This window comes from Wolffia australiana, chromosome 12 (genome assembly GCF_029677425.1).
Source record: "Wolffia australiana isolate 7733 chromosome 12, ASM2967742v1".
Taxonomy (NCBI): Eukaryota; Viridiplantae; Streptophyta; class Magnoliopsida; order Alismatales; family Araceae; genus Wolffia; species Wolffia australiana.
Window position 1 is genome coordinate 1864178 of NC_135846.1, and position 26742 is coordinate 1890919.

Here is a 26742-nt window from a genome sequence, read left to right on the forward strand (position 1 = left end):
GCATGTATTGCAAAAAAATCCGCTTTTCAATTTGTCCATGTCCCCATGCGTCAAACAATCTGAAAATCAATGTTAGTCATAAATGCAGTCATGGCTTGGCGAATCACGAAGCCATGCTTGCTCGGCAAAATATTTCGCATAAACTGAACAAAAGAACCGCACACGGGTCTGTGCAATGTTCTGTTCTAATTTGTTTTTATGATTAAAAACAGAATGAACAGAACTACCATATCTAGGTTCAGATAGAAAGCGAGAAAGAAAAAGCGCGAGAGAGAGAGGAAGGGCCAGAAAGAGAAAGGGAGAAAGAAAGAGAGAGAGCGATGAAGGGAAATATGAGAAATACAGAAAGAAAGAGAGAGAGCAGAAGGGAAAGAGAGAGAGAAAGAGCTAGCAGGATGGAGAGAAAGGAACCGAGAGAGAAAGATAGAGGGGAAAGCAAGAGAGAGAAATAGAGAAATAAAGATCTCTCTCTCTCTCACTCACTTTCTATCTCTTTTATTCAACATCTTTATCTATATTTACGTGTAACTCTCTCCCCATTTCTAAGTTTATCTCTTTCTAGCTTACTCCCTAGACCGTTCTAGCATATATTTTTTTCCAATCTCCATCGTTCTATAACTTTTCTCTTTTAATCTCGCTATCTTTCCCTTTCAGATACATCCATTTCTTTCACTCTCCTCCTGTTTATAATATTTCACTTTTCCATCGCCCTCGCTAAATATATATCTTTAACTATCATTCTCTCCCTCTATTGACATCTATCTATTTGCGTTCTACTTTCTGTCTCACCCCCTCTAGTTAGAGCCCATGTTTGTGACATTCTTAGAATGCATTATTGTGTGTACTTTTCTAACCAGCTTGAGAAAGATAATTAACTTGAAAGGGGTATAGAGATTTGTGGAGTCCACTGAAAGGTGAATATAATGTTTTTCAAGATTGACTTAAGAGAGGTTAAAATATGCGTAGTACGGGTTTTGATGTGAAGATTTTGTTTGATAAATTGTCTTTGTTCCATGAGAAGCTAACATGTTTATGTTTGACTCTGAACTGAGATTTTTTGCTCAAAACAATGAAATTGGCTTTTGAACCTCGACTTTGACAATGACCAGTCGTCGTGACCTGACTGAGACTGGCTGAGACCAGTCCACGAGCGGACTGAGACCGGATACAACTCCAAGCCGTAAGTTGACCTTCCTAACTATAACGTAATTGAATAGTTCAATGAAACTGGAGACAAAATGTTTCATTATAATCAAGGCATTCTTTTAAGAGTAATTCTTATAACATCAGTAAAAGTGCTATATATTTGCATACGACTTGAATCATTTGTCGGTTTTAAATATCCACTTACAAGCAGTGAGATTGTCACCTCAAGGTAATTGGACAATATCACATATGGAGTTGTCTGACATACATTTGCACTCTTCGTCCATGACATCCATCTACACTTGACCATTAAATTGAGATTGTTCGATTCCCTGATTTAGATAAAAAACTAATGTTTCTTAAGAAATATAATTTCCTCAAATACCATTGCATTGATTTTTCTTGGTTAGAATAGGTAATAGCCCACAAATGTTTGCATGTGTCAATTTTTATGCATGTGCAACTTGACTGAACCCTTTTTTCTTAGGTTTCATCTTTTTCCCTGGATACATTTGACACAAGAGTGAAAACATTTGTCATCAAAGGGACCTACTATATCATTTGAATTTCCTCGATTTATTGCCTGTTTAATTATAAGAACAAGCTTTCTTGGCATTTTGAAATATCACTTTCTGAAAAAAATTACTTAGATGACACATATATCAAGAATACAGAGGTTGTTGCAACTCGATACAGAGCTTAAACCAATTGCATTTCACTGATACAACATAATACCTTTTATGTTTGAATATAAACAAGCATAACTTAATTTCTTAAAACTAGAAACAGAAGCCAAACGTTATCTTAAAGGATGTAAGCACAAATTCTCTATCAATTCAAATTGGGACCATATTTTAACTGCAACATAAAGCTCACTATTACATACACTGAAACTGAAATTCCATTTCAATATATATGAATCTTTCGACATCAGTAAGTCTCTAACAATGAAAACAACCATGCACACACACAATAACTTGGACAGTAGCCCAGAGTAGAGCCACCGCATGTTTAAGAGCGCATAGACAACATTAGCATTTAGAAAAACTAGAGAGTTAATATTAGCGTCTTGGCTTTCCACGCGTGATGCATAATGAAACTATACGTAATGCGTATAATATTTCATAATGGGAAAAAGTCACCACTTTATTCGATAGTTTTCCTATAGTTTTGGCCACTTCTTTTACTAGTTGCAAGTTGTTCCCCAGTTAAAGATTTCATGATGCCATGTTGTCAACTGTTGTTCTGCTTGAGAATTCAGTTAAGTACAATTATAAATATTCATTTTACCCCACTGATCCTTGTATACCATGTTAAAGTCTTTATATTTTGAATTAAGTAAACGTAGCAGATAATTCATAAGCACAGTTTCACTCATGTCCTTGCCTAATTGTGAATTAAGTAAACATAGCAGAAAAAGAGAGAGAGAGAGCAGAAGGTGCAGATAGAGAAAGCGAGAAAAAAGAGCGAGGGGGAGGAAGGGTCGGAAAGAGAAAGAGAGAAAGAAAGACCGCGAGAGAGAGAGAAAGGGACAGAAGAGAAAGAGAGACGGAAACAGATAGAGAGCAAAAGGGACAGAGAGACAGAACGATAAAGAAAGAGCGAGAGAGAGGGGAAAGGACAGATTGAGAAAGAGAGAAAGAAAAAGCGAGAGAAAGAGAGAGAGAGAGAGAGAGAGAGAGAGAGAGAGAGAGAGAGGGAAAGGGAGAAAGAAAGAGCGAGAGATAGCGGAAGGGACAGAGAAGGAAAAAGCGAGAGAGAGAGACAGAGAGAGAAAGAGAGAAAGAGGAAGGGACAGAAAGAGAGAGCGAAAGGGATAGAGAAATAGATTTACAGACATTAAGAGAGAGAGACAGGGAGAGAATGAGAGAGAGAGAGAGAGAGAGAGAGAGAGAGGGAGGGGGAGAGGGAGAAAGAGACAAAGACAGAAAGAGAAAGAAAGAGACAGAGACAGAAGAGAGGAGAGACAGAGGAAGAAAGAGCGAGAGCGACAGACGCAGAGAAAGAGAGAGAGAAAGAAGGAGAAAGAGTGGGAAAATAAAAGACCGCCGGAGCGAGAGAGAGAGAGAGGGAGAAAGAGAGAGTGTGAGGGAGACAGAGAGAGAGATATTGACACGATTTAAACGCATGAATCCAGCTCTTCTCTGCGCCGACGAGGCTATCAAAAACCAGATCATCTCTTCTTACGAAAACTTTAATATATGTTGTATTAATGATATTTAATACAGTTAGAAGAATCAGAAGTACAAAGAGAAGATCAACGACTTTAAATTCCTGCCCGCCTCCATCTTTCCCTGTAGATATCTTCGTCGTGTGCTCAGGGACGTTCATTCATTGACTAATTTTTATTTGCTTTCCGCCGCTTGATCGCTGGAGTTACTCGGGAGGTAGACTCACCCATATCTGGTTCATTTTCTCCAGTTCCCTCTGTACAAGAATGTGCATCGGACAGAGCAGCCATACACTCATCCCTAACTTCGGTGCGCGCGCTTCTCACTCTTTGCCTTTCCAAGTTTGATCTCACCAAGACGAAATAATCATCAAGTTCTCGCAGTTGGCGTTCTAGGAATGTACTTCTCTTGAGAGTCTCCCTCTCCTCCTTCGTGTGGCATCTCATGTGCCCGCGCAATGCCATCGGGCTCTTGAAAGACTTGGTGCAAATTCCGCAGCTCTGTGCTTTATCCATTGCACCTTCGAGAAAGAAAGTCTGTTAGTCTGTGAATGCAGCCGATGCTCTTTGTCGACTGATTTCATCGCTATTTATAGCGCAACGGAAGCGCTTGTGTCTCGGTAGAAAAGCGTTTGGTTTTTATTCCGATGTTTTCTCTCCGCCTTTGGATTGCTCGTAATCAATGGCTATCATAGGACTTAACGCACCCACGCGGATTGCAACGACCAAATCAGCAACGGTGTATTAATAAATGGAAATATTTGGCACTAAGATAGAGACTTAGATAGAATAGGCATGCGTGACGGAGAGCGAGCGAGCGAGCGAGCGAGCGAGGTATAGAGAGAGAGAGAGAGAGAGAGCAACACGGAGGGCCAACGAACGAGGAAGAGAGAAATAGAGAGAGAGATATGGGAGAGATAGATAGAGACAAATATATATATATATGTATATATATTTATATATAGGGAGAGAGAGGAGAGAGAACGAGACAGAGTTAGCGAGTAAGCAAGGTTGATACGGATGGATAAAAGTGAAATAAAAAACAGAGAGAGCCACACCTCCGCGTCCTCTTCCTCGCGCAGGTGCTGATTTTGATTCCGTCGCTCTCGATTTTGATTCCAATCTTGATTTGTTACTTATTTTTGAGCTGTTTGTTTCTCTTCTTTTGATATTTTCTGCCGATCAGTTTTCTCCACTTCCGATCTGTTTTTTGATTTTCGACCTTACTTTTTCATCTTGATCCTCTGTCGATCTGTTTTTCTCTGTCAATCTTTGGATCCTGTGTCATGACTTCTTTCGATATTTTTTTCTCATCTTGATCCTATTTCCATCTGTTTTTTCTCTGTCATCCGATCTTCTCGACTTCGGATCTCCATCTGTTTTTTGTGTTTATTCGCTATTCTGATCTTGATTTTCGATGTTTTCGCTCTGTTTTTAAGCTGTTTTCAGTTTTTCTCATCTTGATCCTCTTTCTATCTGTTCTTTTCTCCTCTATCGGTTTTTGTATATTTTCTGTTTTTGTCTTTTTTTATATTTTCTACGGACTGTTTTTCTACGGAATACAGTCTGCTTGATCCGTTCGAATCTCAGTTTTCTTGTTTTCCTTCATCGCTTGGTCTTTATTTTCTTCTGATCTGTTTATTTCCTCTTCTCATCTTGTTTTTTCTTCTGATATGTTTCTGTTGACTATTATGTTCACATCTATTCTTGCTCCGTTTTTTTCTCCTCTTCTAATTTGTTTTTTCTGCGTCTGCCTTCTTTTGATCTGTTTTTTCTTTCCTCTTCCATCTTTTTTGTCCTTTTTTTAATTCGCTTTTTTTTTTGGTTTTTCGTCTGCTTTCTATCTTCTTTTGATATTTTCTCTGTTTTCTGTCTTCTTTTGATCGTTTTTCGATTCGTGTTTTTCTCTGTCAACTGATCTTCTCACTTAGTCGCCCTTAAAAAACAGAAGCATGATCCTTCCCCTTCAGATCTCGTGGTTTTCTTTCGATATTTTTTTCTTCTCTTTTCTTTTTCTACTGTTTTTTACTTTTTTATGTTCTTTTTTATCTCATCATAATACCCTTTGATTTCGTTTTCTTATATATGATCATCTTTCGACCTGTTTTTTTTTCTGATTTTATTTTAATTCTTATTGCGAGAAGAGCCCGGATGGTTACACGGTGGCGTCAGCGGCGGAGGACGAAACGCTGAGGTTCTGGAACGTGTTCGACACGCCAGAAACGGCGGCCCAAAACCCCATTAAGGCCGCCCAGGCTGCCTTCTCCGGCTTCAACCACATCAGATAAAGACTCTAGTAATTAACTAATACATATATATATTATACCTCGAAGACAAATTCCTGCGCGGCAGCTTCGGCACAAAAAAAAAAGAGGAACCAAGAATCACCTGCACAGGTAACTACCAAATCATCGTATTATGTCTTGTTTCCAATTTAAAATTTGTTTCCGCTTCATACCCCGCACAGTTTTTCTAATTTTCTTTCGTATTCTTCTTTCCGCTATCATTTTCTAACAAATTTTACTTTATTCTCCGTTCAGTTTTTCTGGGTTTTTTTGACTTCTTTTAGTTTGTTCATTAATAATTATACATCAGTTTCTGGTTATATCATTTATTGGGACGGGAATAGGTATTTTTCTTTCTAGCTTTCATTAAAAAAAATGACTATCCACCTTATATTCCGCTCTATGTTCCCGTCCCAATTTTCTGAGAACTAAGATTATCCAACATATTTGTCTTTTCTCCACCTTTAGTTTCTTAAAGTTTTCTTCTACTTGGAAATAAAAAAACATGGTTTCTTTGCGACAGCGCCGCGGCAGAAGACGAGCGTAAACTGAAAGAAGGAATAATAAACGTGAATCTTCTTATCTGACGTAATTGTTTCTTTCCCTGCTTGAGAAAGAAGTAATTAATTAGACTTCCGTTGTATTATTAGCATATCGCCTCAATTCTTGCCCTCCTTTAGAAAGAAGATATCAATGAAATTCACACTTTATACTTCCCCCCTTCCAGAGAAAGAACGAACACTATTACCGACATGTCTTTTAAAGACGAGAGAGGGAGAGAGGTAGGAGAAAAGGAGAGGGAGAGAGAGAACAGAGGGAGCAAGAGGATAGGGTGTCAATATAAAAAATTTAGGGGTTTTAATTTGTTGTATATAATAAAAATTTTGATTGAGATAATTCAATAAATATATATTTAATCGTACTTAAGTGATGAGTATTGACCGTCTCCGAAGTGAGTGATAATTAAGGATTTAATTCGCTCACAATAGTGTTTATCAGTTATAGGAGAAATTTAAAAAAATGACACCGATAGGTGAGATAGTGATACAAGGAAAATATAGATATAGATTGAGACGGTATAATGGGTGCCTAAGGGAGTGGAATGATAAGTCTAATTGCTCTAATGAAGATGTCGGGAAACAAAATAAGATAAGGCAATGACATTTACTTAGATTTTTACGTCCAGCTAGGATCATGACGATTGACGAGCGTTAGTAAACTCCGCCTCTTCCAGTCAGCTCGCCCTCTTCTCAAATATTTATCCCCGCACATCCAAGCACGAGGAAAACAGTCGATAGATCCCAAACCTCACTATCTTTCAATCAGCCCCAAAAGTAAGAAGTAAGTTCAATAAGGACTTCGCAGTGACCTATGCCTCTATTTATAAGAGCAGGACGTATGGATGGAAAGAGGAGAGGAGGAGGAAGCAGTGCTGAAAATTTAAGCTCACTTAGAGTTGTAGATCAAATTATACGGACGTTTGAAGTTGGAGAAACCCTATGCATTGATTTTCTCGCTCTCTTGGTCATCTGCTTCCTCAATTTTTTTATTAAACAGTCACATGGTTCCAAATTTCTGCATCTCCTCATCTTCCGTTCTAGGATTTCTCTCTCCCGTGCCACGTATACCTGCATTGGGAAAATGACAAAAAACACGAAAGACAAAAAGACTACTCTTTCTCAAGCTAACACGGAGGCGCGTCAGCATGCGCCATGTGCTTTTTCCTTGTCATCCATTCAACGATAGACACCTGGCACCACATGTACTCGTGCATGTAACGCCCTGTCGTGCGGCCACGTTGCCACCGTTTTCCAATGAAAAAAGGGAAAGTAAAGTTTGTCATTTATTCCCTCAGTCCACGTGCATGTATTGCAAAAAAATCCGCTTTTCAATTTGTCCATGTCCCCATGCGTCAAACAATCTGAAAATCAATGTTAGTCATAAATGCAGTCATGGCTTGGCGAATCACGAAGCCATGCTTGCTCGGCAAAATATTTCGCATAAACTGAACAAAAGAACCGCACACGGGTCTGTGCAATGTTCTGTTCTAATTTGTTTTTGTTATGATTAAAAAACAGAATGAACAGAACTACCATATCTAGGTTCAGATAGAGAAAGCGAGAAAAGAAAAAGCGCGCGAGAGAGAGAGGAAGGGCCAGAAAGAGAAAGGGAGAAAGAAAGAGAGAGAGAGCGATGAAGGGAAATATGAGAAATACAGAAAGAAAGAGAGAGAGCAGAAGGGAAAGAGAGAGAGAAAGAGCTAGCAGGATGGAGAGAAAGGAACCGAGAGAGAAAGATAGAGGGGAAAGCAAGAGAGAGAAATAGAGAAATAAAGATCTCTCTCTCTCTCACTCACTTTCTATCTCTTTTATTCAACATCTTTATCTATATTTACGTGTAACTCTCTCCCCATTTCTAAGTTTATCTCTTTCTAGCTTACTCCTAGACCGTTCTAGCATATATTTTTCCAATCTCCATCGTTCTATAACTTTTCTCTTTTAATCTCGCTATCTTTCCCTTTCAGATACATCCATTTCTTTCACTCTCCTCCTGTTTATAATATTTCACTTTTCCATCGCCCTCGCTAAATATATATCTTTAACTATCATTCTCTCCCTCTATTGACATCTATCTATTTGCGTTCTACTTTCTGTCTCACCCCCTCTAGTTAGAGCCCATGTTTGTGACATTCTTGGAATGCAGTATTGTGTGTACTTTTCTAACCAGCTTGAGCAAGATAATTAACTTGAAAGGGGTATAGAGATTTGTGGAGTCCACTGAAAGGTGAATATAATGTTTTTCAAGATTGACTTAAGAGAGGTTAAAATATGCGTAGTACGGGTTTTGATGTGAAGATTTTGTTTGATAAATTGTCTTTGTTCCATGAGAAGCTAACATGTTTATGTTTGACTCTGAACTGAGATTTTTTGCTCAAAACAATGAAATTGGCTTTGAACCTCGACTTTGACAATGACCAGTCGTCGTGACCTGACTGAGACTGGCTGAGACCAGTCCACGAGCGGACTGAGACCGGATACAACTCCAAGCCGTAAGTTGACCTTCCTAACTATAACGTAATTGAATAGTTCAATGAAACTGGAGACAAAATGTTTCATTATAATCAAGGCATTCTTTTAAGAGTAATTCTTATAACATCAGTAAAAGTGCTATATATTTGCATACGACTTGAATCATTTGTCGGTTTTAAATATCCACTTACAAGCAGTGAGATTGTCACCTCAAGGTAATTGGACAATATCACATATGGAGTTGTCTGACATACATTTGCACTCTTCGTCCATGACATCCATCTACACTTGACCATTAAATTGAGATTGTTCGATTCCCTGATTTAGATAAAAAACTAATGTTTCTTAAGAAATATAATTTCCTCAAATACCATTGCATTGATTTTTCTTGGTTAGAATAGGTAATAGCCCACAAATGTTTGCATGTGTCAATTTTTATGCATGTGCAACTTGACTGAACCCTTTTTTCTTAGGTTTCATCTTTTTCCCTGGATACATTTGACACAAGAGTGAAAACATTTGTCATCAAAGGGACCTACTATATCATTTGAATTTCCTCGATTTATTGCCTGTTTAATTATAAGAACAAGCTTTCTTGGCATTTTGAAATATCACTTTCTGAAAAAAATTACTTAGATGACACATATATCAAGAATACAGAGGTTGTTGCAACTCGATACAGAGCTTAAACCAATTGCATTTCACTGATACAACATAATACCTTTTATGTTTGAATATAAACAAGCATAACTTAATTTCTTAAAACTAGAAACAGAAGCCAAACGTTATCTTAAAGGATGTACGCACAAAATTCTCTATCAATTCAAATTGGGACCATATTTTAACTGCAACATAAAGCTCACTATTACATACACTGAAACTGAAATTCCATTTCAATATATATGAATCTTTCGACATCAGTAAGTCTCTAACAATGAAAACAACCATGCACACACACAATAACTTGGACAGTAGCCCAGAGTAGAGCCACCGCATGTTTAAGAGCGCATAGACAACATTAGCATTTAGAAAAACTAGAGAGTTAATATTAGCGTCTTGGCTTTCCACGCGTGATGCATAATGAAACTATACGTAATGCGTATAATATTTCATAATGGGAAAAAGTCACCACTTTATTCGATAGTTTTCCTATAGTTTTGGCCACTTCTTTTACTAGTTGCAAGTTGTTCCCCAGTTAAAGATTTCATGATGCCATGTTGTCAACTGTTGTTCTGCTTGAGAATTCAGTTAAGTACAATTATAAATATTCATTTTACCCCACTGATCCTTGTATACCATGTTAAAGTCTTTATATTTTGAATTAAGTAAACGTAGCAGATAATTCATAAGCACAGTTTCACTCATGTCCTTGCCTAATTGTGAATTAAGTAAACATAGCAGAAAAAGAGAGAGAGAGAGAAGGTGTGCAGATAGAAAGCGAGAAAAAAGAGCGAGGGGGAGGAAGGGTCGGAAAGAGAAAGAGAGAAAGAAAGACCGCGAGAGAGAGAGAAAGGGACAGAAGAGAAAGAGAGACGGAAACAGATAGAGAGCAAAAGGGACAGAGAGACAGAACGATAAAGAAAGAGCGAGAGAGAGGGGAAAGGACAGATGGAGAAAGAGAGAAAAAAAAAGCGAGAGAGAGAGAGAGAAAGAAAGAAAGAGAGAGAGAGAGGGAAAAGGAGAAAGAAAGAGCGAGAGATAGCGGAAGGGACAGAGAAGGAAAAAGCGAGAGAGAGAGACAGAGAGAGAAAGAGAGAAAGAGGAAGGGACAGAAAGAGAGAGCGAAAGGGATAGAGAAATAGATTTACAGACATTAAGAGAGAGAGACAGGGAGAGAATGAGAGAGAGAGAGAGAGAGAGAGAGAGGGAGGGGGAGAGGGAGAAAGAGACAAAGACAGAAAGAGAAAGAAAGAGACAGAGACAGAAGAGAGGAGAGACAGAGGAAGAAAGAGCGAGAGCGACAGACGCAGAGAAAGAGAGAGAGAGAAAGAAGGAGAAAGAGTGGGAAAATAAAAGACAGACCGAGAGAGAGAGAGAGAGAGGGAGAAAGAGAGAGTGTGAGGGAGACAGAGAGAGAGATATTGACACGATTTAAACGCATGAATCCAGCTCTTCTCTGCGCCGACGAGGCTATCAAAACCACATCATCTCTTCTTACGAAAACTTTAATATATGTTGTATTAATGATATTTAATACAGTTAGAAGAATCAGAAGTACAAAGAGAAGATCAACGACTTTAAATTCCTGCCCGCCTCCATCTTTCCCTGTAGATATCTTCGTCGTGTGCTCAGGGACGTTCATTCATTGACTAATTTTTATTTGCTTTCCGCCGCTTGATCGCTGGAGTTACTCGGGAGGTAGACTCACCCATATCTGGTTCATTTTCTCCAGTTCCCTCTGTACAAGAATGTGCATCGGACAGAGCAGCCATACACTCATCCCTAACTTCGGTGCGCGCGCTTCTCACTCTTTGCCTTTCCAAGTTTGATCTCACCAAGACGAAATAATCATCAAGTTCTCGCAGTTGGCGTTCTAGGAATGTACTTCTCTTGAGAGTCTCCTCTCCTCCTTCGTGTGGCATCTCATGTGCCCGCGCAATGCCATCGGGCTCTTGAAAGACTTGGTGCAAATTCCGCAGCTCTGTGCTTTATCCATTGCACCTTCGAGAAAGAAAGTCTGTTAGTCTGTGAATGCAGCCGATGCTCTTTGTCGACTGATTTCATCGCTATTTATAGCGCAACGGAAGCGCTTGTGTCTCGGTAGAAAAGCGTTTGGTTTTATTCCGATGTTTTCTCTCCGCCTTTGGATTGCTCGTAATCAATGGCTATCATAGGACTTAACGCACCCACGCGGATTGCAACGACCAAATCAGCAACGGTGTATTAATAAATGGAAATATTTGGCACTAAGATAGAGACTTAGATAGAATAGGCATGCGTGACGGAGAGCGAGCGAGCGAGCGAGCGAGCAGGCAGTATAGAGAGAGAGAGAGAGAGCAACACGGAGGGCCAACGAACGAGGAAGAGAGAAATAGAGAGAGAGATATGGGAGAGATAGATAGAGACAAATATATATATATGTATATATGTTTATATGTAGGGGAGAGAGAGGGAGAGAGAACGAGACAGAGTTAGCGGGTAAGCAAGGTTGATACGGATGGATAAAAGTGAAATAAAAAACAGAGAGAGAGCCACACCTCCCGCGTCCTCTTCCTCGCGCAGGTGCTGATTTTGATTCCGTCGCTCTCGATTTTGATTCCAATCTTGATTTGTTACTTATTTTTTGAGCTGTTTGTTTCTCTTCTTTTGATATTTTCTGCCGATCAGTTTTTCTCCACTTCCGATCTGTTTTTGATTTTCGACCTTACTTTTCATCTTGATCCTCTGTCGATCTGTTTTCTCTGTCAATCTTTGGATCCTGTGTCATGACTTCTTTCGATATTTTTTTCTCATCTTGATCCTATTTCCATCTGTTTTTTCTCTGTCCTCCGATCTTCTCCACTTCGGATCTCCATCTGTTTTTTGTGTTTATTCGCTATTCTGATCTTGATTTTCGATGTTTTCGCTCTGTTTTTAAGCTGTTTTTCAGTTTTTTCTCATCTTGATCCTCTTTCTATCTGTTCTTTTCTCCTCTATCGGTTTTTTTTTGTATATTTTCTGTTTTTTTGTCTTTTTTTTTATATTTTTCTACGGACTGTTTTTTCTACGGAATACAGTCTGCTTGATCCGTTCGAATCTCGGTTTTCTTGTTTTCCTTCATCGCTTGGTCTTTATTTTTCTTCTGATCTGTTTATTTCCTCTTCTCATCTTGTTTTTTCTTCTGATATGTTTCTGTTGACTATTATGTTCACATCTATTCTTGCTCCGTTTTTTTCTCCTCTTCTAATTTGTTTTTTCTGCGTCTGCCTTCTTTTGATCTGTTTTTTCTTTCCTCTTCCATCTTTTTTGTCCTTTTTTTAATTCGCTTTTTTTTTTGGTTTTTCGTCTGCTTTCTATCTTCTTTTGATATTTTCTCTGTTTTCTGTCTTCTTTTGATCGTTTTTCGATTCGTGTTTTTCTCTGTCAACTGATCTTCTCACTTAGTCGCCCTTAAAAAACAGAAGCATGATCCTTCCCCTTCAGATCTCGTGGTTTTCTTTCGATATTTTTTTCTTCTCTTTTCTTTTTCTACTGTTTTTTACTTTTTTATGTTCTTTTTTATCTCATCATAATACCCTTTGATTTCGTTTTCTTATATATGATCATCTTTCGACCTGTTTTTTCTGATTTTATTTTAATTCTTATTGCGAGAAGAGCCCGGATGGTTACACGGTGGCGTCAGCGGCGGAGGACGAAACGCTGAGGTTCTGGAACGTGTTCGACACGCCAGAAACGGCGGCCCAAAACCCCATTAAGGCCGCCCAGGCTGCCTTCTCCGGCTTCAACCACATCAGATAAAGACTCTAGTAATTAACTAATACATATATATATTATACCTCGAAGACAAATTCCTGCGCGGCAGCTTCGGCACAAAAAAAAGAGGAACCAAGAATCACCTGCACAGGTAACTACCAAATCATCGTATTATGTCTTGTTTCCAATTTAAAATTTGTTTCCGCTTCATACCCCGCACAGTTTTTCTAATTTTCTTTCGTATTCTTCTTTCCGCTATCATTTTCTAACAAATTTTTACTTTATTCTTCGTTCAGTTTTTCTGGGTTTTGACTTCTTTTAGTTTGTTCATTAATAATTATACATCAGTTTCTGGTTATATCATTTATTGGGACGGGAATAGGTATTTTTCTTTCTAGCTTTCATTAAAAAAAATGACTATCCACCTTATATTCCGCTCTATGTTCCCGTCCCAATTTTCTGAGAACTAAGATTATCCAACATATTTGTCTTTTCTCCACCTTTAGTTTCTTAAAAGTTTTCTTCTACTTGGAAATAAAAAAACATGGTTTCTTTGCGACAGCGCCGCGGCAGAAGACGAGCGTAAACTGAAAGAAGGAATAATAAACGTGAATCTTCTTATCTGACGTAATTGTTTCTTTCCCTGCTTGAGAAAGAAGTAATTAATTAGACTTCCGTTGTATTATTAGCATATCGCCTCAATTCTTGCCCTCCTTTAGAAAGAAGATATCAATGAAATTCACACTTTATACTTCCCCCCTTCCAGAGAAAGAACGAACACTATTACCGACATGTCTTTTAAAGACGAGAGAGGGAGAGAGGTAGGAGAAAAGGAGAGGGAGAGAGAGAGAACAGAGGAGCAAGAGGATAGGGTGTCAATATAAAAATTTAGGGTTTTAATTTGTTGTATATAATAAAAATTTTGATTGAGATAATTCAATAAATATATATTTAATCGTACTTAAGTGATGAGTATTGACCGTCTCCGAAGTGAGTGATAATTAAGGATTTAATTCGCTCACAATAGTGTTTATCAGTTATAGGAGAAATTTAAAAAAATGACACCGATAGGTGAGATAGTGATACAAGGAAAATATAGATATAGATTGAGACGGTATAATGGGTGCCTAAGGGAGTGGAATGATAAGTCTAATTGCTCTAATGAAGATGTCGGGAAACAAAATAAGATAAGGCAATGACATTTACTTAGATTTTTACGTCCAGCTAGGATCATGACGATTGTGGCGTTAGTAAACTCCGCCTCTTCCAGTCAGCTCGCCCTCTTCTCAAATATTTATCCCGCACATCCAAGCACGAGGAAAACAGTCGATAGATCCCAAACCTCACTATCTTTCAATCAGCCCCAAAAGTAAGAAGTAAGTTCAATAAGGACTTGCAGTGACCTATGCCTCTATTTATAAGAGCAGGACGTATGGATGGAAAGAGGAGAGGAGGAAGCAGTGCTGAAAATTTAAGCTCACTTAGAGTTGTAGATCAAATTATACGGACGTTTGAAGTTGGAGAAACCCTATGCATTGATTTTCTCGCTCTCTTGGTCATCTGCTTCCTCAATTTTTTTATTAAACAGTCACATGGTTCCAAATTTCTGCATCTCCTCATCTTCCGTTCTAGGATTTCTCTCTCCGTGCCACGTATACCTGCATTGGGAAAATGACAAAAACACGAAAGACAAAAGACTACTCTTTCTCAAGCTAACACGGAGGCGCGTCAGCATGCGCCATGTGCTTTTCCTTGTCATCCATTCAACGATAGACACCTGGCACCACATGTACTCGTGCATGTAACGCCCTGTCGTGCGGCCACGTTGCCACCGTTTTCCAATGAAAAAAGGGAAAGTAAAGTTTGTCATTTATTCCCTCAGTCCACGTGCATGTATTGCAAAAAAATCCGCTTTTCAATTTGTCCATGTCCCCATGCGTCAAACAATCTGAAAATCAATGTTAGTCATAAATGCAGTCATGGCTTGGCGAATCACGAAGCCATGCTTGCTCGGCAAAATATTTCGCATAAACTGAACAAAAGAACCGCACACGGGTCTGTGCAATGTTCTGTTCTAATTTGTTTTTGTTATGATTAAAAAACAGAATGAACAGAACTACCATATCTAGGTTCAGATAGAGAAAGCGAGAAAAGAAAAAGCGCGCGAGAGAGAGAGGAAGGGCCAGAAAGAGAAAGGGAGAAAGAAAGAGAGAGAGAGCGATGAAGGGAAATATGAGAAATACAGAAAGAAAGAGAGAGAGCAGAAGGGAAAGAGAGAGAGAAAGAGCTAGCAGGATGGAGAGAAAGGAACCGAGAGAGAAAGATAGAGGGGAAAGCAAGAGAGAGAAATAGAGAAATAAAGATCTCTCTCTCTCTCACTCACTTTCTATCTCTTTTATTCAACATCTTTATCTATATTTACGTGTAACTCTCTCCCCATTTCTAAGTTTATCTCTTTCTAGCTTACTCCCTAGACCGTTCTAGCATATATTTTTTTCCAATCTCCATCGTTCTATAACTTTTTCTCTTTTAATCTCGCTATCTTTCCCTTTCGAATACATCCATTTCTTTCACTCTCCTCCTGTTTATAATATTTCACTTTTCCATCGCCCTCGCTAAATATATATCTTTAACTATCATTCTCTCCCTCTATTGACATCTATCTATTTGCGTTCTACTTTCTGTCTCACCCCCTCTAGTTAGAGCCCATGTTTGTGACATTCTTAGAATGCATTATTGTGTGTACTTTTCTAACCAGCTTGAGAAAGATAATTAACTTGAAAGGGGTATAGAGATTTGTGGAGTCCACTGAAAGGTGAATATAATGTTTTTCAAGATTGACTTAAGAGAGGTTAAAATATGCGTAGTACGGGTTTTGATGTGAAGATTTTGTTTGATAAATTGTCTTTGTTCCATGAGAAGCTAACATGTTTATGTTTGACTCTGAACTGAGATTTTTTGCTCAAAACAATGAAATTGGCTTTTGAACCTCGACTTTGACAATGACCAGTCGTCGTGACCTGACTGAGACTGGCTGAGACCAGTCCACGAGCGGACTGAGACCGGATACAACTCCAAGCCGTAAGTTGACCTTCCTAACTATAACGTAATTGAATAGTTCAATGAAACTGGAGACAAAATGTTTCATTATAATCAAGGCATTCTTTTAAGAGTAATTCTTATAACATCAGTAAAAGTGCTATATATTTGCATACGACTTGAATCATTTGTCGGTTTTAAATATCCACTTACAAGCAGTGAGATTGTCACCTCAAGGTAATTGGACAATATCACATATGGAGTTGTCTGACATACATTTGCACTCTTCGTCCATGACATCCATCTACATGACCATTAAATTGAGATTGTTCGATTCCCTGATTTAGATAAAAAACTAATGTTTCTTAAGAAATATAATTTCCTCAAATACCATTGCATTGATTTTTCTTGGTTAGAATAGGTAATAGCCCACAAATGTTTGCATGTGTCAATTTTTATGCATGTGCAACTTGACTGAACCCTTTTTTCTTAGGTTTCATCTTTTTCCCTGGATACATTTGACACAAGAGTGAAAACATTTGTCATCAAAGGGACCTACTATATCATTTGAATTTCCTCGATTTATTGCCTGTTTAATTATAAGAACAAGCTTTCTTGGCATTTTGAAATATCACTTTCTGAAAAAAATTACTTAGATGACACATATATCAAGAATACAGAGGTTGTTGCAACTCGATACAGAGCTTAAACCAATTGCATTTCACTGATACAACATAATACCTTTTATGTTTGAATATAAACAAGCATAACTTAATTTCTTAAAACTAGAAACAGAAGCCAAACGTTATCTTAAAGGATGTACGCACAAAATTCTCTATCAATTCAAATTGGGACCATATTTTAACTGCAACATAAAGCTCACTATTACATACACTGAAACTGAAATTCCATTTCAATATATATGAATCTTTCGACATCAGTAAGTCTCTAACAATGAAAACAACCATGCACACACACAATAACTTGGACAGTAGCCCAGAGTAGAGCCACCGCATGTTTAAGAGCGCATAGACAACATTAGCATTTAGAAAAACTAGAGAGTTAATATTAGCGTCTTGGCTTTCCACGCGTGATGCATAATGAAACTATACGTAATGCGTATAATATTTCATAATGGGAAAAAGTCACCACTTTATTCGATAGTTTTCCTATAGTTTTGGCCACTTCTTTTACTAGTTGCAAGTTGTTCCCCAGTTAAAGATTTCATGATGCCATGTTGTCAACTGTTGTTCTGCTTGAGAATTCAGTTAAGTACAATTATAAATATTCATTTTACCCCACTGATCCTTGTATACCATGTTAAAGTCTTTATATTTTGAATTAAGTAAACGTAGCAGATAATTCATAAGCACAGTTTCACTCATGTCCTTGCCTAATTGTGAATTAAGTAAACATAGCAGAAAAAGAGAGAGAGAGAGCAGAAGGTGCAGATAGAAAGCGAGAAAAAGAGCGAGGGGAGGAAGGGTCGGAAAGAGAAAGAGAGAAAGAAAGACCGCGAGAGAGAGAGAAAGGGACAGAAGAGAAAGAGAGACGGAAACAGATAGAGAGCAAAAGGGACAGAGAGACAGAACGATAAAGAAAGAGCGAGAGAGAGGGGAAAGGACAGATTGAGAAAGAGAGAAAGAAAAAGCGAGAGAAAGAGAGAGAGAGAGAGAGAGAGAGAGAGAGAGAGAGAGAGAGGGAGAGGGAGAGAGAGAGAGAGAGAGAGAGCGGGAGGGACAGAGAGGGAAAAAGCGAGAGAGAGAGAGAGAGAGAGAGAGAGAAGAGGAAGGGACAGAAAGAGAGAGGAAAAAGGGATAGAGAAATAGATTTACAGACATTAAGAGAGAGAGACAGGGAGAGAAAGAGAGAGAGAGAGAGAGAGAGAGAGAGGGAGGGGGAGAGGGAGAAAGAGACAAAGACAGAAAGAGAAAGAAAGAGACAGAGACAGAAGAGAGGAGAGACAGAGGAAGAAAGAGCGAGAGCGACAGACGCAGAGAAAGAGAGAGAGAGAAAGAAGGAGAAAGAGTGGGAACACAAGAGATAGACGGAGAGAGAGAGAGAGAGAGGGAGAAAGAGAGAGTGTGAGGGAGACAGAGAGAGAGATATTGACACGATTTAAACGCATGAATCCAGCTCTTCTCTGCGCCGACGAGGCTATCAAAAACCAGATCATCTCTTCTTACGAAAACTTTAATATATGTTGTATTAATGATATTTAATACAGTTAGAAGAATCAGAAGTACAAAGAGAAGATCAACGACTTTAAATTCCTGCCCGCCTCCATCTTTCCCTGTAGATATCTTCGTCGTGTGCTCAGGGACGTTCATTCATTGACTAATTTTTATTTGCTTTCCGCCGCTTGATCGCTGGAGTTACTCGGGAGGTAGACTCACCCATATCTGGTTCATTTTCTCCAGTTCCCTCTGTACAAGAATGTGCATCGGACAGAGCAGCCATACACTCATCCCTAACTTCGGTGCGCGCGCTTCTCACTCTTTGCCTTTCCAAGTTTGATCTCACCAAGACGAAATAATCATCAAGTTCTCGCAGTTGGCGTTCTAGGAATGTACTTCTCTTGAGAGTCTCCCTCTCCTCCTTCGTGTGGCATCTCATGTGCCCGCGCAATGCCATCGGGCTCTTGAAAGACTTGGTGCAAATTCCGCAGCTCTGTGCTTTATCCATTGCACCTTCGAGAAAGAAAGTCTGTTAGTCTGTGAATGCAGCCGATGCTCTTTGTCGACTGATTTCATCGCTATTTATAGCGCAACGGAAGCGCTTGTGTCTCGGTAGAAAAGCGTTTGGTTTTTATTCCGATGTTTTCTCTCCGCCTTTGGATTGCTCGTAATCAATGGCTATCATAGGACTTAACGCACCCACGCGGATTGCAACGACCAAATCAGCAACGGTGTATTAATAAATGGAAATATTTGGCACTAAGATAGAGACTTAGATAGAATAGGCATGCGTGACGGAGAGCGAGCGAGCGAGCGAGCGAGCGAGGTATAGAGAGAGAGAGAGAGAGAGAGCAACACGGAGGGCCAACGAACGAGGAAGAGAGAAATAGAGAGAGAGATATGGGAGAGATAGATAGAGACAAATATATATATATATGTATATATATTTATATATAGGGGAGAGAGAGGGAGAGAGAACGAGACAGAGTTAGCGAGTAAGCAAGGTTGATACGGATGGATAAAAGTGAAATAAAAAACAGAGAGAGAGCCACACCTCCCGCGTCCTCTTCCTCGCGCAGGTGCTGATTTTGATTCCGTCGCTCTCCGATTTTGATTCCAATCTTGATTTGTTACTTATTTTTTGAGCTGTTTGTTTCTCTTCTTTTGATATTTTCTGCCGATCAGTTTTTTCTCCACTTCCGATCTGTTTTTTGATTTTCGACCTTACTTTTTCATCTTGATCCTCTGTCGATCTGTTTTTCTCTGTCAATCTTTGGATCCTGTGTCATGACTTCTTTCGATGTTTTTTTCTCATCTTGATCCTATTTCCATCTGTTTTTTCTCTGTCATCCGATCTTCTCGACTTCGGATCTCCATCTGTTTTTTGTGTTTATTCGCTATTCTGATCTTGATTTTCGATGTTTTCGCTCTGTTTTTAAGCTGTTTTTCAGTTTTCTCATCTTGATCCTCTTTCTATCTGTTCTTTTCTCCTCTATCGGTTTTTTTGTATATTTTCTGTTTTTGTCTTTTTTTATATTTTCTACGGACTGTTTTTCTACGGAATACAGTCTGCTTGATCCGTTCGAATCTCAGTTTTCTTGTTTTCCTTCATCGCTTGGTCTTTATTTTCTTCTGATCTGTTTATTTCCTCTTCTCATCTTGTTTTTCTTCTGATATGTTTCTGTTGACTATTATGTTCACATCTATTCTTGCTCCGTTTTTTCTCCTCTTCTAATTTGTTTTTCTGCGTCTGCCTTCTTTTGATCTGTTTTCTTTCCTCTTCCATCTTTTTGTCCTTTTTAATTCGCTTTTTTTTTTCGTCTGCTTTCTATCTTCTTTTGATATTTTCTCTGTTTTCTGTCTTCTTTTGATCGTTTTTCGATTCGTGTTTTTCTCTGTCAACTGATCTTCTCACTTAGTCGCCCTTAAAAAACAGAAGCATGATCCTTCCCCTTCAGATCTCGTGGTTTTCTTTCGATATTTTTTTCTTCTCTTTTCTTTTTCTACTGTTTTTACTTTTTATGTTCTTTTTATCTCATCATAATACCCTTTGATTTCGTTTTCTTATATATGATCATCTTTCGACCTGTTTTTTCTGATTTTATTTTAATTCTTATTGCGAGAAGAGCCCGGATGGTTACACGGTGGCGTCAGCGGCGGAGGACGAAACGCTGAGGTTCTGGAACGTGTTCGACACGCCAGAAACGGCGGCCCAAAACCCCATTAAGGCCGCCCAGGCTGCCTTCTCCGGCTTCAACCACATCAGATAAAGACTCTAGTAATTAACTAATACATATATATATTATACCTCGAAGACAAATTCCTGCGCGGCAGCTTCGGCACAAAAAAAAAAGAGGAACCAAGAATCACCTGCACAGGTAACTACCAAATCATCGTATTATGTCTTGTTTCCAATTTAAAATTTGTTTCCGCTTCATACCCCGCACAGTTTTTCTAATTTTCTTTCGTATTCTTCTTTCCGCTATCATTTTCTAACAAATTTTTACTTTATTCTCCGTTCAGTTTTTCTGGGTTTTTTTGACTTCTTTTAGTTTGTTCATTAATAATTATACATCAGTTTCTGGTTATATCATTTATTGGGACGGGAATAGGTATTTTTCTTTCTAGCTTTCATTAAAAAAAATGACTATCCACCTTATATTCCGCTCTATGTTCCCGTCCCAATTTTCTGAGAACTAAGATTATCCAACATATTTGTCTTTTCTCCACCTTTAGTTTCTTAAAAGTTTTCTTCTACTTGGAAATAAAAAAAAACATGGTTTCTTTGCGACAGCGCCGCGGCAGAAGACGAGCGTAAACTGAAAGAAGGAATAATAAACGTGAATCTTCTTATCTGACGTAATTGTTTCTTTCCCTGCTTGAGAAAGAAGTAATTAATTAGACTTCCGTTGTATTATTAGCATATCGCCTCAATTCTTGCCCTCCTTTAGAAAGAAGATATCAATGAAATTCACACTTTATACTTCCCCCCTTCCAGAGAAAGAACGAACACTATTACCGACATGTCTTTTAAAGACGAGAGAGGGAGAGAGGTAGGAGAAAAGGAGAGGGAGAGAGAGAACAGAGGGAGCAAGAGGATAGGGTGTCAATATAAAAAATTTAGGGGTTTTAATTTGTTGTATATAATAAAAATTTTGATTGAGATAATTCAATAAATATATATTTAATCGTACTTAAGTGATGAGTATTGACCGTCTCCGAAGTGAGTGATAATTAAGGATTTAATTCGCTCACAATAGTGTTTATCAGTTATAGGAGAAATTTAAAAAAATGACACCGATAGGTGAGATAGTGATACAAGGAAAATATAGAGATAGATTGAGACGGTATAATGGGTGCCTAAGGGAGTGGAATGATAAGTCTAATTGCTCTAATGAAGATGACGGGAAACAAAATAAGATAAGGCAATGACATTTACTTAGATTTTTACGTCCAGCTAGGATCATGACGATTGACGAGCGTTAGTAAGCTCCGGCTCTTGCAGTCGGCTCGGGCTCTTGTCAAATATTTATCCCGGCACATGCAAGCACGGGGAAAACAGTCGATAGATTGCAAACGTCACTGTCTTTCGATCAGGCCCAAAAGTAAGAAGTAAGTTCAATAAGGACTTCGCAGTGACCTATGCCTCTATTTATAAGAGCAGGACGTATGGATGGAAAGAGGAGAGGAGGAGGAAGCAGTGCTGAAAATTTAAGCTCACTTAGAGTTGTAGATCAAATTATACGGACGTTTGAAGTTGGAGAAACCCTATGCATTGATTTTCTCGCTCTCTTGGTCATCTGCTCCCTCAACTTTTTTATTAAACAGTCACATGCTTCCAAATTTCTGCATCTCCTCATCTTCCGTTCCAGGATTTCCCTCTCCCGTGCCACGTATACCTGCATTGGGAAAATGACAAAAAACACGAAAGACAAAAAGACTACTCTTTCTCAAGCTAACACGGAGGCGCGTCAGCATGCGCCATGTGCTTTTCCTTGTCATCCATTCAACGATAGACACCTGGCACCACATGTACTCGTGCATGTAACGCCCTGTCGTGCGGCCACGTTGCCACCGTTTTCCAATGAAAAAGGGAAAGTAAAGTTTGTCATTTATTCCTCAGTCCACGTGCATGTATTGCAAAAAATCCGCTTTTCAATTTGTCCATGTCCCCATGCGTCAAACAATCTGAAAATCAATGTTAGTCATAAATGCAGTCATGGCTTGGCGAATCACGAAGCCATGCTTGCTCGGCAAAATATTTCGCATAAACTGAACAAAAGAACCGCACACGGGTCTGTGCAATGTTCTGTTCTAATTTGTTTTGTTATGATTAAAAACAGAATGAACAGAACTACCATATCTAGGTTCAGATAGAGAAGCGAGAAAGAAAAAGCGCGCGAGAGAGAGAGGAAGGGCCAGAAAGAGAAAGGGAGAAAGAAAGAGAGAGAGCGATGAAGGGAAATATGAGAAATACAGAAAGAAAGAGAGAGAGCAGAAGGGAAAGAGAGAGAGAAAGAGCTAGCAGGATGGAGAGAAAGGAACAGAGAGAGAAAGATAGAGGGGAAAGCAAGAGAGAGAAATAGAGAAATAAAGATCTCTCTCTCTCTCACTCACTTTCTATCTCTTTTATTCAACATCTTTATCTATATTTACGTGTAACTCTCTCCCCATTTCTAAGTTTATCTCTTTCTAGCTTACTCCCTAGACCGTTCTAGCATATATTTTTTTCCAATCTCCATCGTTCTATAACTTTTTCTCTTTTAATCTCGCTATCTTTCCCTTTCGAATACATCCATTTCTTTCACTCTCCTCCTGTTTATAATATTTCACTTTTCCATCGCCCTCGCTAAATATATATCTTTAACTATCATTCTCTCCCTCTATTGACATCTATCTATTTGCGTTCTACTTTCTGTCTCACCCCCTCTAGTTAGAGCCCATGTTTGTGACATTCTTAGAATGCATTATTGTGTGTACTTTTCTAACCAGCTTGAGAAAGATAATTAACTTGAAAGGGGTATAGAGATTTGTGGAGTCCACTGAAAGGTGAATATAATGTTTTTCAAGATTGACTTAAGAGAGGTTAAAATATGCGTAGTACGGGTTTTGATGTGAAGATTTTGTTTGATAAATTGTCTTTGTTCCATGAGAAGCTAACATGTTTATGTTTGACTCTGAACTGAGATTTTTTGCTCAAAACAATGAAATTGGCTTTTGAACCTCGACTTTGACAATGACCAGTCGTCGTGACCTGACTGAGACTGGCTGAAACCAGTCCACGAGCGGACGAAAAACCAAAAAAAACAAGCGAATTAAAAAAAGGACAAAAAAGATGGAAGAAGAAAGAAAAAACAGATCAAAAGAAGGCAGACGCAGAAAAAACAAATTAGAAGAGGAGAAAAAAACGGAGCAAGAAGAGATGTGAACATAATAGTCAACAGAAACATATCAGAAGAAAAAACAAGATGAGAAGAGGAAATAAACAGATCAGAAGAAAAATAAAGACCAAGTGATGAAGGAAAACAAGAAAACCGAGATTCGAAAGGATCAAGCAGACTGTATTCCGTAGAAAAAACAGTCCGTAGAAAAATATAAAAAAAAAGACAAAAAAACAGAAAATATACAAAAAAAAACCGATAGAGGAGAAAAGAACAGATAGAAAGAGGATCAAGATGAGAAAAAACTGAAAAACAGCTTAAAAACAGAGCGAAAACATCGAAAATCAAGATCAGAATAGCGAATAAACACAAAAAACAGATGGAGATCCGAAGTCGAGAAGATCGGATGACAGAGAAAAAACAGATGGAAATAGGATCAAGATGAGAAAAAAACATCGAAAGAAGTCATGACACAGGATCCAAAGATTGACAGAGAAAAACAGATCGACAGAGGATCAAGATGAAAAAGTAAGGTCGAAAATCAAAAAACAGATCGGAAGTGGAGAAAAAACTGATCGGCAGAAAATATCAAAAGAAGAGAAACAAACAGCTCAAAAAATAAGTAACAAATCAAGATTGGAATCAAAATCGGAGAGCGACGGAATCAAAATCAGCACCTGCGCGAGGAAGAGGACGCGGGAGGTGTGGCTCTCTCTCTGTTTTTTATTTCACTTTTATCCATCCGTATCAACCTTGCTTACTCGCTAACTCTGTCTCGTTCTCTCTCCCTCTCTCTCCCCTATATATAAATATATATACATATATATATATATATTTGTCTCTATCTATCTCTCCCATATCTCTCTCTCTATTTCTCTCTTCGTCGTTCGTTGGCCCTCCGTGTTGCTCTCTCTCTCTCTCTCTCTCTATACCTCGCTCGCTCGCTCGCTCTCCGTCACGCATGCCTATTCTATCTAAGTCTCTATCTTAGTGCCAAATATTTCCATTTATTAATACACCGTTGCTGATTTGGTCGTTGCAATCCGCGTGGGTGCGTTAAGTCCTATGATAGCCATTGATTACGAGCAATCCAAAGGCGGAGAGAAAACATCGGAATAAAAACCAAACGCTTTTCTACCGAGACACAAGCGCTTCCGTTGCGCTATATATAGCGATGAAATCAGTCGACAAAGAACATCGGCTGCATTCACAGACTAACAGACTTTCTTTCTCGAAGGTGCAATGGATAAAGCACAGAGCTGTGGAATTTGCACCAAGTCTTTCAAGAGCCCGATGGCATTGCGCAAGCACATGAGATGCCACACGAAGGAGGAGAGGGAGACTCTCAAGAGAAGTACATTCCTAGAACGCCAACTGCGAGAACTTGATGATTATTTCGTCTTGGTGAGATCAAACTTGGAAAGGCAAAGAGTGAGAAGCGCGCGCACCGAAGTTAGGGATGAGTGTATGGCTGCTCTGTCCGATGCACATTCTTGTACAGAGGGAACTGGAGAAAATGAACCAGATATGGGTGAGTCTACCTCCCGAGTAACTCCAGCGATCAAGCGGCGGAAAGCAAATAAAAATTAGTCAATGAATGAACGTCCCTGAGCACACGACTAAGATATCTACAGGGAAAGATGGAGGCGGGCAGGAATTTAAAGTCGTTGATCTTCTCTTTGTACTTCTGATTCTTCTAACTGTATTAAATATCATTAATACAACATATATTAAAGTTTTCGTAAGAAGAGATGATCTGGTTTTTGATAGCCTCGTCGGCGCAGAGAAGAGCTGGATTCATGCGTTTAAATCGTGTCAATATCTCTCTCTCTGTCTCCCTCTCTCTCTCCCTCACACTCTCTCTCTCTCCCTCTCTCTCTCTCTCTCTCGGTCTGTCTTTTATTTTCCCACTCTTTCTCCCTCTTTCTCTCTCTCTCTTTCTCTGCGTCTGTCGCTCTCGCTCTCTCTTCCTCTGTCTCTCCTCTCTTCTGTCTCTGTCTCTTTCTTTCTCTTTCTGTCTTTGTCTCTTTCTCCCTCTCCCCTCCCTCTCTCTCTCTCTCTCTCTCTCGCTCTCATTCTCTCCCTGTCTCTCTCTCTCTCTCTTAATGTCTGTAAATCTATTTCTCTATCCCTTTCGCTCTCTCTTTCTGTCCCTTCCTCTTTCTCTCTTTCTCTCTCTGTCTCTCTCTCTCGCTTTTTCCTTCTCTGTCCCTTCCGCTATCTCTCGCTCTTTCTTTCTCCCTTTCCCTCTCTCTCTCTCTCTCTCTGTCTCTCTCTCTCGCTTTTTCCTTCTCTGTCCCTTCCGCTATCTCTCGCTCTTTCTTTCTCCCTTTCCCTCTCTCTCTCTCTCTCTCTCTCTCTCTCTCTCTCTCTCTCTCTCTCTCTCTCTCTCTCTCTCTCTCTCTCTCTCTCTCTCTCTCTCTCTCTCTCTCTCTCTCTCTCTCTCTCTCTCTCTCTCTCTCTCTCTCTCTCTCTCTCTCTCTCTCTCTCTCTCTCTCTCTCTCTCTCTCTCTCTCTCTCTCTTTCTCTCGCTTTTTCTTTCTCTCTTTCTCAATCTGTCCTTTCCGCTCTCTCTCGCTCTTTCTTTATCGTTCTGTCTCTCTGTCCCTTTTGCTCTCTATCTGTTTCCGTCTCTCTTTCTCTTCTGTCCCTTTCTCTCTCTCTCGCGCTCTTTCTTTCTCTCTTTCTCTTTCTGACCCTTCCTCCCCCTCGCTCTTTTTTCTCGCTTTCTCTATCTGCACCTTCTGCTCTCTCTCTCTCTCTCTCTTTTTCTGCTATGTTTACTTAATTCACATTTAGGCAAGGACATGAGTGAAAATGTGCTTATGAATTGTCTGCTATGTTTACTTAATTCAAAATATAAAGACTTAAATATGGTATACAAGGATCAGTGGGATAAAATGAATGTTTATAATTGTACTTAACTGAATTCTCAAGCAGAACAACAGTTGACAACATGGCATCATGAAATCTTTAACTTGGAAACAACTTGCAACTAGTAAAAGAAGTGGCCAAAACTATAGGAAAACTATCGAATAAAGTGGTGACTTTTTTCCATTATGAAATATTATACGCATTATGTATAGTTTCATTATGCATCACGCGTGGAAAGCCAAGACGCTA

At 39.0% G+C, this 26742-nt stretch overlaps 3 long non-coding RNA genes across 4 annotated transcripts; all 3 read left to right on the forward strand.

Moving 5' to 3' along the window:
• The first annotated feature begins 4376 nt into the window (after positions 1 to 4376).
• On the forward strand, positions 4377 to 6316 carry LOC144710710 (uncharacterized). Its single transcript, XR_013583384.1, has 3 exons — positions 4377 to 4398; positions 5461 to 5712; positions 6125 to 6316. It is a non-coding gene; the product is annotated as an uncharacterized LOC144710710 (long non-coding RNA).
• Positions 6317 to 11768: 5452 nt separating this feature from the next.
• Positions 11769 to 13117, forward strand: LOC144710692 (uncharacterized). Its single transcript, XR_013583375.1, has 2 exons — positions 11769 to 11852; positions 12924 to 13117. It is a non-coding gene; the product is annotated as an uncharacterized LOC144710692 (long non-coding RNA).
• Positions 13118 to 13144: 27 nt separating this feature from the next.
• On the forward strand, positions 13145 to 21224 carry LOC144710691 (uncharacterized). 2 transcript variants are annotated; one of them, XR_013583374.1, is made up of 6 exons: positions 13156 to 13173; positions 16033 to 16103; positions 18482 to 18540; positions 18615 to 19317; positions 20365 to 20616; positions 21033 to 21224. It is a non-coding gene; the product is annotated as an uncharacterized LOC144710691 (long non-coding RNA). The 2 variants fall into 2 exon arrangements; XR_013583373.1 differs by lacking the exon at positions 16033 to 16103 and having other exon boundaries at positions 13145 to 13173.
• Positions 21225 to 26742: the final 5518 nt, after the last annotated feature.